Raw genomic sequence first — 12,158 nt, 5'->3', positions numbered from 1 at the left:
CTAAACTGGAAATGTGGATGGGGATAAGCTAGTGGATATGGGTTCAGTAGCGACATCAGTCAGTGTGAAGTATTTCTCTGAAAGTATAGAGTCACTTGAAATGCCAGGGACTGGGAGTTCCAATGTTGCATGGAACAGCTATTGTTGAGGTGGTATACGTCGCATGAGGCTGGGAGCTCCAAACTCGACTGCAGCAGCTTCCATTGATAGGAAGCAGGGAGCATTGGGACATCAAGCTGGAAGTTCCAACTTTTCCTGGAGCAGATTCTATTTGCATCTACACAGAGAGAAACGGAGGTTTTTTTCGCTCTCTGAACTTTCTCATTTGACTAAAGCTGCTCTGGACAGCAAGGGATTTTTTTTCTCATTTCATTTTATTCAATTTCTTGTAAACTCGCACAGATCGTTAAAATACTCTCAAACTTCGAAAATTAGCGGGAATACGATGTTGTGATTAGGCATTAGTTTACCACCTGGAATGGAGCACAATCAGTAAAGTGAATTTGAACTATAACAGATGAACGGAGATCCTATTGAATGGCTGAGTAGACATAAAGTGAATGGAAGTTTCATGAGGATGAATGCTTTTTCATTACAAACCTTGCCGTTGCAGAAAGAGTGGATCATTGGAATGAAGCAGTAAAGGTGGTTATCTTTCCTGGTTATTCAACTTGGAACATGAGTACGATTGGTCATGTCCGGCTTTAGATCACAATTCTGCAGAATGCTAAACTTAAGCACGCACGACCACAATGTCAAATTGGATAATGCGCTTGATGACGGTGCAGAGATGGCAGTTAAGCTTTCCACTTGATTCAGGAGCAAGATTGGCAGGCTTCAAAGTCACATGCCTGCTAACCTATCGCATTGTTCCAAAGCCGAAATAAGGTTTGAATTATTAACCTGTTGAAGCAGACATTTCCTACAATTGAATCTTGCAAAACTGAGCCCTCTGTCTTCATTATCCAACACAAATCCACTGCCTCGCAACTGAGTAGAGAGTGTGGTCTTGGAAAAGCACAGCAGGACAGGCAGCATTCGAGGAGCAGAGAATCGACATTTCAGGCAAGAGTATTTTATTTGGAAAGAGGCCTGTGAGCCGAGGCGGTAGAAAGACAAATAGGAGGAGGCAATGTATCTGTGAGTGCAATAGGTGGGTTGAGGTGGGAGTAATGGTGTTAGGTCAGAGAGCAGAGTGGAGTGGATCGGCGAGAAGGAAGATGGACAGATAGGAAAGTTCATGAGAGCTGTGCCAACATGAAATGATCGAACTGGGATAAGATGTCGAAGTTGAAATGAGAAATATATTGAAGTCCACATTGATGGCATGTGGTTGAACGGCCCCAATGTGAAAGATGAAGCCTTCTTCCTCCTGGCGTCGGGTGGTAAATGTATAGCGATGGTGGATGCCCAGGACCTGCATGGACTTGGCTGAGTGGGAGAGAGAGTTAAATTGCTCGGCCACAGGCAGTGATGTCGCTTGGTGTGGGTGTCCCGGAGATGTTCTCTGAAGCGCTCTCCAATTAGGCATCCTGTCTCTCCAATGTAAAGGAGACTTCATTGTGAGCAACGGCTAGATTAAATGTCATGTGTGGATTTGCAATAAAACTCTGATGGATGTGGAAGAATCATTTGAGTATTTGTACAGAGTTAAAGCGAAGGTGTGGGTGGATTTGGCAAATCCTATGATGGAATGGGAAGGTGCCTGGAGGGGAGGGTCGTTGGTGGGTGGCATAGAGCTGACAAGGGAGTCACGGAGGGAATTATCTTCATAGAAAACGGCTGGTGGTGGGGAACGAAATAAATATCTGCTAGTGGAGTCTGTTTGCACGTGCTGGAAATGGTGGAGGATGATATGATGTCAACGGAGATTGGTGGGGTGGAAGGTAATAGCCAGGGGGATTCTACCTTTGTCATAGTTGGAGAGGTGGGTCTTGAGTGCGGAGTTGCTGGAAGTGGATGAGATGCTCTGGAAGAAAGCTTTGGCCTCGTTGGTGTAGAAATTGCCTCACCACTGACTCAATTTCTCCTTGACACTTGTCTGAGTCTGAACGAGTCACGTCATGACCATGGTGAGATACCTCCTAAAGTCTGCACACTTGCACCGTATTAACATCATACGGCTCTTCGACGACTTGCTCTAATGCAGCTCAAACTGTCTTCCATTACTTTGGTCTAAACTATCCTAATGCACTTCCATCCATCCACTCATATTCCCACTCTACTCTGGTCTGACGCCCTCACCTCTATGCATCCCTGTACTTAATCGCTATAGAGTGTTTTATTGTGACTTATCTGAATGACGTTTTTAGCACCGTCTACTTTTAAAAACGTGTGCTGCTGCCTTCGCAGCTTTACCTTTCGACACGAGCTCCCACATGGTGGAAGGGATGAAGTTGCGGACTGTTCACCCAATGATGCAATTCTCCGGTTTTCGAACAAACATGATGCTCGAGGGAGAATTCACAGCAGGGGTTGTTCATCCATCACGGCCCAGCTAATTATGGAAGTTTTCGTCAGTTTATTCAAATCTTTTCACTGTCTCCGTTAGGAATGCCGTTAGGAAAGCAGTTACTCACCGAGTGATGAAGGAAAACTGATGCGTGTTCAAATCAACGGCAGTAACATTGTATTAATACTGCATTGTTCCTTTCATCGAATTGAAACTTCAAAATTTAAGCACATCTTGATCGCAGTCATATAACAAGTTGTTGCTAAGCTGACAAAATGTTATATCAAACAAATTATCAAACAAGTAGGTTTCAAGTAGTATTTTACACTACAAATCTCAGTTTGCATCACAAAACTCGGGTGATGGAGTTTGTTCTGCGAGAGGTCATCATTGTTATGTCAGTATAAAAGCAGCACTTTCGCTCATGGCTCTGCAGCTCCGTGATTAGAGCTCTAATCTTGTTTGCCAGTGGCCATGAGCTCGAGTCCCACTGGGACTTTGCTGCTTTTTTGCACATATACTGCAACAATCATCCGAACGTGCTTTCTCACTGTTGTTCGGAATTCTTTCTGATGAAAAAAAAGTGAAGCCATTTTCTCCAGAGCTAATCTGTTTGAGTTTGCAGTTCCACTTCGATGAACATGAGAATAACACACAGCTGACGCGAAGAGTGCTCCAGTTTGGCAGAAAGAACGTGAGACTGTAGAAGCTGTAGAGCAACGTGGAAACAATGGCAGAGGAAACGTACGGGTAAGCGGATTAATGATTCTGTTCCTTATGTAGCGACTAAACAACTATGAAGTGAACAGGCAGGAGGCTGCAAGGTCACAGGAAGCCAAGCTGCCTCAGGAGGTTTACTTTCAGCATGGATCAATTCTTCATGTCTGGGCCTGTCCTCGAATGGCAGCCAACTGCCTGATTACCCCTTTGCTTACGTAAACAGGCTCAGGTTTTAAAGTCTAAAGTGAAGGAAGAAGAAGCCAAATGGTGAAATTCCTCATGAAGTCGGTCTCTTCTGAGACATTTGTCACTCTCGCCAGGTGTGTCTCTATATTTACCTTTATAGGTGAAAATGAGGTTCAGTTTTCTTTCATGTCATGAACAAATCTAACCGAATCTGACTTCACTCCCATACGTTGTTTCATTTGAGGTTAATGGTTTGCAGGGAAAGTCTCATTGAGATGAACACTTCAGATGCCAGACTGTGGGCCAAACACTGCAAACTGGAAATGAGAATGTGTGGATGTTTGATGAGTGGAACTGACATCGTGCATTATTCTATGCTGTAAAACCACGTGTGCCACGAACATCTTTTTTTTGGAAGAAACTTCTCATCGCAGATAAAGAAAGCTATTGTGTTAACAGAAGATGCACTTGCACCAGCTGTGCAACCTGGTCGATTAGCATTTTTTTTGATTCAGCGCTTCCACCATTGTGGTTTGGGTTCATTTCCTAGTTAGGGAATCAGGATTTATTGTTTCTGTCAGGGAAAACAACAGAAGCAGAGCATCTCTGATAGGAATTGCATTTTACATACGTTTGCATGTGACTTGCAATTTTGCTGCAGGACCGCACAGTGGTTGACTGGTTAGCACTACTGCTTTACAGCGCCAGAGGCCTACTTTGACTCCAACTGGGTCGACTGTAGGTAAGGTGACTATTTCAGGAGCGAATGGAGAGTCACGAGCTGGGTAATTGTTTTTGGAGCGATATTTCCTGGAGGGTCATTGTGGATTTGTTGCACTAAATGGCCTATTTCTGAACTTGTGCCGCATGGAAACAGACCCTTCGGTCCAACCCGTCCATGCCGACCAGATATCCCAAACCAATCTTGTCCCACCTGCCAGCACCTGGCCTACACCCCTCCAAATCCTTCCTATTTATATATCCATTCAGATGGCTGTTAAATGATGCAACTACACCAGCTTCCACCCCTTCCTCTGGCTGCTTTTTCCATAATCTACAGCACTCTGTGTGAATAGGTTGCCCCTTAGGCCTTTTTTATATCCGACCCCTCGCACCCTCAACTTATGCGCTCTAGTTCTGGACTCACCCACCCCAGGGAGAAGACTTTGCCTGTTTACCCTATGCATGCCACTCATAATTTTCAGAGAAGGGAGAAAAGTGAGGAATAACAGTCACTTCCCCGTGAGGGATTGATCCATTATGTGACGACCAACCGAATCACCTGTGACTGAAATAGCTCCAACCTCCCGACACTGGTAATGGCATTATACACCATTAGAGTGGGTTTGCCTGTGTTGAACTGGACACAGCATTCTTTCTGAAGACGGACTTTACTGGGATATAGAGACCTGGCAAAACACATGGAGGGATATGCCTGGAATCAGAAGACGTCAGGAAGAATGAACAGCATTTACTTGGAAATAAAAATAGTGCAAAGGAATCCACTGAGATCCTGTGGGAGAAAGCCATTAGAAAAGACAAGGCGAGGTTTCATGGGGCAGTGGAGCAGACAAATAGATCGCGTGTCCTGAAGCCAGGAATAAGTGATTTGTGTCCATACGGACATTTTCCAGATGTTGTGAATTTGGTGAGAGTAAACAGGAAGAAAATTTCCTCATACAGATGGCCCTACAACTGGAGTTTAGAACTTCGAAACCAGTGATGAATGATAAAGAAAGATTTGGAGCACGGCTTGTTTTTTTCATTCTAATTTTTTGCAATTGGGAATTATTTATTTTTTCAGAGAAAAGTAATTTCAGGCGCGTACAGACACACAATGAATGGATTTCACGGGGACAGATGGTCTGCTCTGTAGGGATGGGAATTGCGTTAACTCCACAGTCTCTAATTGGTTAACGTTAATTGGAAAGAAATTGTATAACACAAACAATTGAATACAACTAAGTGTGAAAACTATTGTGAACGGTTTAGCAACTCTATCTAAGTGAATTTCTATAAGTTTTAAAAGAACTGAGCTGTTTGTATTAGCTCAGCATTAAAGGGAAGCTGGTTAGCTCAGTCTGCTGCATAACTGTTTTACGATACAAAGTGTTACCAACAGTGTGGGATTAATTCTCGCAACGACTCTGTTTACCATTACGATCCTGATATCCCCACTCAGCTAATCTATTAGACAATAGCGAAAGTCAAAGGGAAATTATGACATAGTGAGTTGGAACTGACCTGTTGAGAAACGCACCTTTTTTTTCATCTGTTGCGTTGGAAATTTGGCTGCAATCACAGAGGAGGTATTGAGTGAATTTGCTGATCACATATCTCCCCCAAAAATATCCAGTGACAAGTCTCGAAACATCTTCCTGTTTGAATTCTCTAAGCTTCACAGCAGTAATAAAAAAAAATCATTTCGATTCGAGTTTTTCCAACAACATTGAAAATGTCCAATGAGATAAATATCATTCTTTTTGTATTGTTTTAATAACCGGTATGAGTTTGCAGCAATTGCAATAACATGAAACGATATAAGCGTCCTTTCCACAATTTAACACAGTGTATGATGAGCGTTTTAAGAAATCGAATCCATCTCAAAGTCACCCCTGTATCTCTATTGAGAGTTGGATATTCTGCTGGGGAATATTTCTTTGTGGTCGTAAGTAACGGAGGCATTTCCCAAGGACAGAGCACTCCACAAAATCAGAAGTTAGATCTTTAGAGTGAATGCTGCTTTATTCAACGTTCTATTGCAACATGTGTGTGTGTGTGTGTGTGTGTGTGTGTGTGTGTGTGTGTGTGTGTGTGTGTGTGTGTGTGTCTGTGTGTGTGGGTAAGAATTCAGAATGTTGGGATTTGATGGTCAGCTAAGTGAATGTTCTTCCTGTAGAATGTGGGAGGCAAGAGTCGCTAGTAATGTCACAGGTATCTGCATCTGTGGGAAGTGCATCCAACTCTAGTTTCTTGGCAAGTGTCTAAGGAAACTGGAGCTGGACGTTGGATCATTCGGGAGACTGAGGAGATAATTGAGAGGAGTTTTCGGCAGGCCATAATATCTCAGGTACAAGAAAAAGATCGATGGGTTTCGGTCAGTAAACGAAGAAGGAACTGGCAGACAGTGCATGCATCCACTGTGGTAGTGCTCCTCGGTTACAAGCATAGCATACCGTTATTGATACTTTTGAGAGGGAATGACTTAGGAGGGGTAAAACATGGGGCACAGGTCTCTGGCACATTGTTTGTTACTTTTGCTCAAAAGAGATGGGGAGACAGGAAGAGAGCATTATTTTTGGAGACTTCATAGTGAGAGAAATAGACTGCAGATTCAATAGGTGGGGACATACTTATGCTTGGTATGTTGCCTCCCAGCTCCCAGGGTTTGTAATGTCTCGCATCGTGTTTGTGCGATTCTTAAGGGAGAGGGGGAGTAGTCCCAAGTCATGGTCCACATATGCAACAACAACATTGTTAGGAAAAGGTATATAAGGCTGAAGTTCAGTGAGCCAGAGTGACATCTTCGATCGAGATCAAATGGAGTTGTTCTCTCTGATTTGTTACCCATGACACGTCGTGAAGAACAGGGATAGTGCTTTCGAACATAACTCTACCGGTATGATACAGGATTTGGATAGCTGGACAATTAGGTCTTTTTCTGAAGTAATGGTACCTCTACAAACAGGATGGTTTTCACCTGAACCACAGGAGAACCAATATTCTAGGGGTGGTGAGGCGAGGGGAGAAAATTTGTAAATGCACTTCAGGAGGGTTTACGCGAACTCAGCAGCGCAATGGGAACATGAATTGCAGCTCAAGTTTACAGGAGGTTTTGAATAGTGAGGACATAAATAGGTTTTCAGGTTTGCAAGAGTGTACTGGCAAGGATGAAGATGGTTCGAAGGGTGTTTACTTCATCGCCAGGAGCATCTGGAATAAGATAGATGAACTTAGAGCATGGGTTGTTAACTGGGAGTTCGAAGTTTTGGCCATTTCAGAGACATGAATGGAGCAGTGAAAGGACTGGGAATTCCTAGTGCCGCAGTTTCAATTTTTCAGTACGAACAAGGAAGGTGGTTAAGGAGGGCGAGGTGTGGCATGATTAGCCAAGGACAGTATTATGGGACCGGAATCTACTGAGCTAGAAAGGTCTGATATTAGACTCAGGAAAGGAGAGATCACAGTGAATGAAGTTTTTAATAGCCCACTGAAACATTCCAGAGATGTAGAGGAAAAGATTGCAAAGATGATTCTGAATAGGAGCGAAAATAACGGGTAGTTGTTATGGGGAAGTTTAACTTTACCAATAATGATTGGAAAGTTTATAGTTTGAGTAAATCTGATCGGTCAGTTTTTGTCCAATGTGTGCAGTAGGGTTTCCTGACATAGCATATAGTCAGGCCAACAAGAAGCAAAGCCACATTGGAATTGGTACATGGCAATGAACCAAGCCCTCTGTTCGATGTGGAGGGAAGTGAGCACTTTGGTGATAGGAATAGGTTGTACCTATTCATCTCTGTCACAATTGAAAAAAGGCAATGCTGCCGAGGAGAATATTGTGATACAACTTATTGGAATACACGAAATTAATGTTCGTAAGGAGTTTGTGTTGGCAATTCCTGAAAGTGTGAAAAAAGATCTGACGGTTGGGCTTGATGGGATGTATTCTTGGATTCTGTGAGAATCGTGGGTGGAGACTTTTAACTGTGAACTTTGTGTCATTGGCGTCTATATGATTAGTGCAAGAAGACTCAAAATTAGTGAATATTGACCCCTTCTCCAAGATGAGGAGAAGAAAAAACTTTGATAATTGCACAACAATGAGTCTTATGTTCGTTGCAGATAAAGTTTTGGAAAAAGTTATGAGAGATAGGATTTATGATCATCTAATAAGGAAAACGTTGTTTCGGTATACTCAATTCGATTTTGTGAAGAGTAGTTCTGCTACACGAACCTAATTGAGCTCTTTGAGAATTTTAGCTATTAGATGGATGAGGGTGAAGCGATTAAAATGGTGGATATAGTTTTCAGTAACACATTGATAATATTCCCCACGGTAGGCTATTGCATAAAATACATAGGCATACGATTGAAGGATTTTTTTATTGGTTTGGATCAGAAAGTGGCTAACTGAAAGAAGACAGAATGGGTACTTGATGTGCAATGTTCGTCCTGGATTTCAGAAACTAGTGGTATAGCAGAAGGTTTTTTTTTCGGTCCACTGTTGTTTGTCATTTTTATAAATAACCGGGATTAGGGCATGAAATGTTGGGTCAATAAATTTCCCGATGACACGAAGCTCAATGGAGTTGTCAACAGTGCCGAATGTTTCTGCAGGTTGCAGTGGGACATGAACGACATGCATAGCTGAACTCAGTGGTGTCAAATGGAAATTAATGTGGGAAAATGTGAGGTCATTCACTTTGGAAGGAGCAACAAGAAGAAAGAGTTCTGGGCTCAAAGTAATATTCTTGGAAGTTAAGCTGAGCAGAGAGACCTCGGTGCTACTGTGCAAATAACTCTGAAAGTTACCACCCGTGTTGACAGGTTTGTTGGAAGGAGCACAGAATGTTTGATTTATTGGGAGAGGGATTGAGTTTCAGAGCCATGAGGTCATGTCACACTTCAGAAATTCTGTGGTGGCCGCAATTGCGGAATTGCATACAGTTCTGGTCGCCACATCATCGGACGGATGTGCAATCATTGGCAAGGGTGCAGAGGAGATTAACTACGATGCTGCCTTTTTTGGAGGGAAAATCTTACGAGGAAAGACTGAGGGAACTGGGGCTGTTTATGACGGAGAGAAGAAGTTTGAGAGATGATTTAATGGAGACATACAACATGATCAGATGCTTTCTTAAGGTGGACAGTGAATGACCTTTTTACAAATGGTGATGGTCGGCACAAGAGCACACAACTTTAAATTGAGGCTGATAGATGCCGAGGTATGTTCTATTCTCAGTGAGTAGAAAAGGTGCAGAAAGCCTACCATTCAACAGTTGGAGATGCACCAACTTTTAGGGCTTTTAAATGATCAAGGGATAATCTTTTGAGTCATAATGATAAAATGTCGTTAAGCTGGACTTCTGATTAGGATCGCATTGGGTGCAACATCAAGGACCAAAGAGCCTTTATTGCGCAGTATTATTCGGTCCTCGAGCTGTTCTTAGCCTGATGTTGCTATCATCCTGGCCAATATCAGTGAAATGAGCGCCTGGCGTGGATCATCCTCTCAACTTCGGTAGCTCTCACACTTCTAGTCTGCTATAGAAGCACGGCAACCTGATCAATTGCCCCAATGGAGCTTGCATCAGAGGACGTCCAACAGCTCTTGTTCTTGACACTGAGGCCAGAAATCCAATTACTCATTTTTTTGCTGTGGATCTGAATTGAAACCCACTTCGGAGGTGGTTGTACTGATCATGGTTCATCCATTATGTCGCATCAGGTTCAGGAAAAGGACAGAGAAAAACGTGTTTAAAAAAAGATGCTATTGAATATAATTCTGGATTAGTGGTGCTGGAAGAGCACAGCAGTTCAGGCAGCATCCAAGGAGCAGCGAAATCAACGTGTCGGGCAAAAGCGCTTCATCAGAAATAAAGGCAGAGCCTGAAGCGCGGCGAGATAAGCGGGAGGACGGTGGGACTGGGGAGAAAGTAGCATAGAGTACAATAGTTGATTGCGGGAGGGGTTACTGAATATAAGTTTACCGTGGCTTCCTGCGTTGATCACGGGCAATTTTTGGTCACGACTGTACTGGGATTTTCCTTCCATCAATTTCAATTCGTCACAGAATTCGATTCACTGACACTGCACCAAGTTCCTTTGCAAAGGTCATACGACACAATGACCCACATTGCACACAACGTCAACAATCTTCAGCATTACAACATCCAAGAGCACGTGGCATGGTTTGCTTAAATAGGAGACAAAGAGCAATGATATGCAAGGGCTAATTTAATTCCAGTTTAGATGAGATTACTTTCCCTGCTGTGTGGAAGCAGGCCTTTCGGCCCATTCAGTCCACACCTCCCAAGAGTAACCCACCCAAACTCATTTCCCTTTACAGATGCATCGAACACTACGGGAAATTTTGCATGACAAATTAACCTGACCTGTATATCTTGTAGTGAGGGAGGAAACCGGAGTACCCAGAGCAAACCCACGCAGTCAGAAGGAGAACGTGCAAAATTCACACAGTCAGTTGCCCAAGATTGTGTGGCAGCAATGCTAATCAATGAACCACTATGCCACCCGTGAGGCGCAGTGCAAAGTAGCAAGAATCCAGCATAATATTCAAAATGTCAGATATTCGCATTCATTATCTTGGCCAGAATTCCAGCCTTGCAAAGGGCGAGTCTGCCTCTGAATCCCCAGAATCCATGTGGACGCCTGTTCTATTGGTCCACCTGGAAGCCTATGTTCAGCCTAACAGAGCAATTGTGAGAAATCTCCACTTTCTGATCTCAAGCAGCGACAGGATTTGTCTCATCCAGCTGAGAGGGCAGCGAGGCACACATGCGACCTTAATATTTCTTGATGTAGATTCACATTGCCCTCATTATGTTAGTGTTTAAAGACCTGGGCCAGAAACAGCCCAGTCAGGGCCATTCTTCACACCGCTCCTGCCCCGCCCTGCCATTCGATATCATCATGGCTGAGCCAGTATATTAATGTCTTTTTTCAGCCTATCAACCTCATCGTGTTTCCTACTGGTTAACAGATATAATAATCGAGCTCTATCTTCAATAGACATCGAAACTGTTCATTTGTGAGATAAAAGAGTGTCCGTTTCAATACAATTGGGTTTCTGCACCAATATTGCAGGTTTTGCAGAGGAGCAGCCAAGTCTGGTCTGATCACATATCAAACCATGAACTAAACCACGACTCTGGTGAGACGCAAATCGATGATCTTGGAATAACAACTTCAGCAATCACGTGGAAATCCAACGGGCTTTCTCTTGCGCCACAGAGCCGCGCAAGCAGGCATTTTTAAGCACACAGGGTTGCCTTTGCCTTAGGAATCCCATCTCATGTATGTCTGCCTTCGTCACATTTTCCAGTACCAGGTGCTTATCCAAGTGTGCTCTGGCTATTCAAGTGTTTGGCGACATACTGCTGAAATATTATAATGACACGTAGCAATACCACACTTTCAGATAGTGATTTCCAGACAAACACCACTGTCTGAGTGAAAATATTCATTCTAAATCTCCGCTTAACCGCTTGTCTCTTGCTTTTAATCTATGCTACTGCGTATTATTACTTCCCAAAACATGCTTATTTCTGTCACACATATCTCTCCTCTTCATAATATGTGCACGTTAATCAGTTTCTCACACAACCTTCTCTGCACTTGAATAAACAGCCCCAGGCTGGCTCGTCTACCTTCACAGAGGGAATGGTTTAGCCCTTTGTCATTCTTATCATCTCCTCTGAACATCTTCTCCTGGAATCAGACGCTTCCTGCAGCCTTCAATGGAAAAACGTTCTCTGAAGAAAAGACAAAATGTCTCAACAAAACTCATCAGCTCTTCTACATCTATGGAGAGAAAGGAGAGTTAATGTTTCGAGTCAAACCATCCGTTTTTGGAACTAATGGGACGTGCGGGTGGGAAAAGAATGCGGTAGAAGGCGGGTCTGAAATGATTGAACTCGATGCTGGATCCTGAGGGCTGCATAGTCAGTCAGTAGAAAATGAGGTCCGTTCTTCCAGCTTGTGCTGTGCCGTGAAGGAGCACTGCAGCAGACCGGAGTCTGAAACGGTGCCTAGGGAACACAGTGTAATATAGATG

Source organism: Hemiscyllium ocellatum, chromosome 7 (assembly GCF_020745735.1).
Source record: "Hemiscyllium ocellatum isolate sHemOce1 chromosome 7, sHemOce1.pat.X.cur, whole genome shotgun sequence".
Lineage (NCBI taxonomy): Eukaryota > Metazoa > Chordata > Chondrichthyes > Orectolobiformes > Hemiscylliidae > Hemiscyllium > Hemiscyllium ocellatum.
The sequence above is the reverse complement of the archived record's forward strand: the minus strand, read 5'-3'. Positions refer to the sequence as shown.